We start from the raw sequence: 4,673 nt of genomic DNA on the forward strand, positions 1-4,673 counted from the left end.
CTAATTATGACAAATCCGTCTTACAGGTAACAATGAATCTAGCCTTTGAAGCAGTTTAAAGAGTTTTGGCTCAAAGGGAGCACTTTACTGCATTATTTGAAACCACAATATGAATGTCTGACAAACACAGAATGAACTGACTGGTTCCTATATAGTGCTTTTCTACTCTGCTTGAACACTCAAAGCACTTACACCTACATTCATGCAAATAGTTGTTTCTATTCCTAAGGGCTTTCTAAGACTGACACTCTGGACACATCAGGAGCAACTTGTGGTTCGGTATCCTGTCCAAGGATGGTGTGCATACTGGAAGGATCGAACCATCGACCTTCCAGATTAGTATACGACATGCTCTAACTCCTGAGCACAGTGTGACAATGACAATAGCAACAAATCTGAAAGAAAAGTCATGAAGTTTGGGGTTTTTCTTTGCCCCAACCAGGCTTTGTGTAAAATCGGTCAGTCCAGGTAAGAGGTGTTGGTTTGGGTCTTTCCCTTTTTTTTGTCACTTACTCTGATTTGATGAATATTAAAGAGAGTTGGGCTGCTTATAAATAGTAGCTTCTTTTTCACTTGGTGCCTTTTGAGAAGCAGCCTGCATTCAGCAGATCTAACAAACAAATGTTTTCTGGTGTTTGTTTCTCCATGGAAATTAACGGGGACATCATTTCGGTAGTTTGGAACTAGCAGTTTTGTGGTGCTACTCTTTTATTGGAGGAAATGAGTGAGGGCGCCTCCATTAGTGGGGGTGGGAAAAAACGTAGTTTTAGATATGAATTTATACAGATTAACTACATGTTCCAGTCACTATACAGTGGATCAAATAAGGTTCCTGTGAGTACTATGGGAGCCATAATCTGGAACAAGAAAGAACATAATTTCACCATAAACCAGCCATGACCAGTTGCTCCCCACAAGATTTCAGACAGAGAAGTGAAAATTCTCAGAAGAGTTGTCCAAGTGCTGAGGACCAAAACTACAAAAGGAGCTGGAATCATCAGGTGCAATGGTTTCAAAGAAAACAATAAGAGATGCACACCATGGCCTGTATGCACGCTCGCCATGCAAGACTCCATTGCTAAAGAAAAAGTATGTTGAGCATTAAAAGTTTGCTGAATAACAATAGACGCCTGTGAAATACTGGGAGAATATAGCCTGAGACCAAAACTGAACTCTGGAAGCCATTATACACACCATGTTTGGAGGTCAAAGGGCACTGCATATCATCTCAATATACCATACTAACAATAAAGGCTTGGCTCTCGACGGAGGCGGTCACATCTTCCTCTCTCCCTCCCTTATCTTTCCTGTTTGGCTTCTTTTGTCTCGTCTGCTCTAACTCAGCGACTCGCTCCGTCTTGTTCTCTAAAATCAAGAAATTCTGGATTTGATCAACTAGTCTCTTAACGCGACTGACATCTTCTTCTCACCGAGAAGACCGGGGGAGCCTGAATGTCCTGCAGGAATGTTGGCTGCTGCATACACAATGGACGGCTGGGGGTTGGCGGGTCTTGTGCCTGGCAACACTCGATGGAGGACGTTGAAGACATCTACCTATTTGGAACCATGATAACGGGGTTCCTGCTGATTGGAGCTGGCATAGCCCTGGCTTATCTACGACTAATGAAAGCGGTTACAGCTGCCCAAAAAGGTTGACCGGCATGACTGATGCAGTGAGTACTCAGACTGTGCTTATTGAACGCACTATAGATAAAATCATGGAGAAGCTCACGACTCTGCAATGGGAAATCAATAGACCTGGGACCAGTGATGGACAGTAGATCAACTGCAAAATTGGGATGCATCTTCACACGGCCTCCCCTCACCAGCTGGAAGCTCCAGAGCCGAAGCTGGAACAACAAATCCTTCCAGATTAAAGACGGTGTGTGACTCTGCCCTATCCTCCTACTTCCTCAAGGTCACCTGTGTTGGCTGGGGGATTGTTGACTTTTGCTTAAAACTAGGTGAAAGGGAACTCTCTCGAGTTGGATACAGGATACACGCACGCATACACATGTACTCAGACAGATATACAATAACCTCCCCCCTCCAACGGCTTCGAACTTCCACCCAATGCAGTCAGGCGAGTCTGTGTCCAGGGCCAGGGTCCGGCTGCAGGACCGGATGGCTGTTGTCTACGTCGCCTCTCTCCCAAACCCCACCCATCGCAAGTCCCGTGTTTTTTATGTTGTAAGGTGTGAAGACTCATGTGCTTCATTGAGGGTTTTGTTCCCAAACTGCTCTCCCCTGAGGAGCTCAGTCTGGGTGGAGTTTTTTTCCCTCCTCTCCCCTCATGTATTGTGTATTTCATTGTTTTTCTTACCCTCCTACCTCTCCGACCTGTCTTACCAACGTCATGTTTGTGCCTGTATTTACGGTCGGAAGGGGGCCTGTTTCACTGCATTCAATTCAATTTTATTTATATAGCGCCAAATCACAACAGCAGTCGCCTTAAGACGCTTTGTAGTGAACAGTAGATGCATGTACGTGTTTCATTACTAGTGACAATCAGTCAGTCAATGCTTGTGGGCTGTCGTTCAGCATATGGAACTGTCACGCTTCATGTAACTCAAGAAAAGGTGAATAGGAAAATGCACTGAGACATTCGTAATAAAAAAATCTGTCAGGATTTCAGGATCAAACATAGACATGTATATAATTCCCTTCTCACCCTGGGGTGATCTTTATCCTTCAGGCCTCTCTACCAGAGGCCTGTGCAGTATCTTTGCTGTTCCTCGGACTGCGCCCTTCTACAGGAGAACTACTGCACTGCAAGTGCCCTGACTTCACTATATTATACTAGCACATCAAGTGGAAGTGTCTTTTTTAGTCACTGTGTAAAAGAACTAATAATGAAAAAACAAGGAAAACTACATAAATATGAATAAGAATCAGTGTTACTGTTCCTGGCATTGACTGATCTGCAATGATGATTTTTATATTATATATAAATTTTTTCGTTCGTTCTGCTCTAAGAAGTCATAGCACTCCAATGCTATGCTATGTATTTTTCTAAGTGGTTTATGAGAATGGATTATGCCACCACCCAGTGAAATTATTGCAGCTCACCTTCTGGGTTGTCACGAGTTTTGACCCACTTCAGATCAACTCTATTCAAACATAAATTACCAACAGTGGGATTCTGGCATTTAAAAAGAAATGGCTCATCTCATTTAACGTGGTTAAGTTTGAGCATCTCTCCACAGATGTGTTCTGATGCTCACCTTTATTCACTTTTTGCAGACATAGATTTTACAGATTTGCTGTTTTTTAGTTTAATCACATTGTGTTTGTTCTTCTGTCCAATCACTGCAGCTTCTATGCGTTTTCAGGGCGCTGACAACTTTTCTTTGCAACTGTGATACTCCAACAACATTTTAAAAGGACTCTGTAAATAGCTGTAAACTATTAATATGTGAGGTCTCCTGTAACCAGCAGCACAGCCTGTTTGGACACTTGCAGTTATTATTAGCACGACGTTGTACAAGCTGGCTGTGAATCTGAATTACAATGTAAACTGGATTCAGAGAATGATCTACATGTTTGAGCTGTGTTAACACCTGAGAAGAAGTGCTGAATCTGTGTGCGTTTGCCAACAGTTTCTTCATTTTTAGTCAACAAACTGCAGAGTTTATTTTGTTATGTTTTGTTGGAAATTAAGAGAGAACACATGGTTTCAGGTTTCAAAGGGTTTTTTGGCAAAGTTTAAATCTTTTCTGTAAAAATGTGAATGTTGACTATGTGTTTAGTGATGTTAGAAGCTGCATGTAAACTGACTACGGTGCAAAGTAGGAGATGGTTTACTAGATTTATAAATAGTTACTGGCCCAGTAAACTTTGAATGTCTCCCACAGTAGTACCAGCAAAGTCTTAAAGCTGTACTGAGCACTTCTTTCTTCCTGTAACACAGAAGTATAAAGTTCAGCTATCCTGGGAGAAGTTAAATGCACCTCATTAAAAGCCCTACATCAAAGTTGGTTATTAAAAATGTAAGCTAAAATATGAACATTTCCACACTTAAAATCAAAGTAATATTAGCTAATGAAGGTTGATTCTGCTCATCCAAGTCAAGATTAGCAGAATCAGCCTCTGGGATTTACTTACCTGGATGATTGAGCATCAAGACACATATTAGCTAATATCACTAGCAGCTGTTTCACAAGAATTGGAAACAAAACTAAAAGTAATGTAAAATTCTTTAAGAGTAAAAATGACACTTTGGACAGAGAAGTTATGTCTACTGTTAAAACATGTCTGATGATCTGATAGCTAATCTTAAAAACACACAAATAGTTCATGACATTGAAGCTAACGAATGTGCTGAAGTGCGCTGGTTGCTACCGTAGCTGGATGTTGTCATTGCTGTATCACCCACTGGTTCTCGAGTCTGCACTCAAGAACCAGTATAAATGTTGGCACTTTGGCTGTTTTCATGGAGCCAGAGGTGGAGGAGAGGATGGATTATTGGATATGCAGACATCTCGTACATACAAACTGCTTATTAAATCTGTGTTTAGTTTCCACTTTCAGAAGATGAAGTGACCGGGATGAGCGTCCTCTGCTCTGCTACAAATGTTAATAAGGCAATACCCCCCCCCCCCCCCGTCTCCACCCACTCTTCCTCTGTCCCTCTAAATGCCACTCTCACACTTCAGTCCAGATTTAGACTTCAG

Source organism: Rhamphochromis longiceps, linkage group LG16 (assembly GCF_057381845.1).
Source record: "Rhamphochromis longiceps isolate RC_006_pf linkage group LG16, R_longiceps_female_GT1.1, whole genome shotgun sequence".
Taxonomy (NCBI): Eukaryota; Metazoa; Chordata; class Actinopteri; order Cichliformes; family Cichlidae; genus Rhamphochromis; species Rhamphochromis longiceps.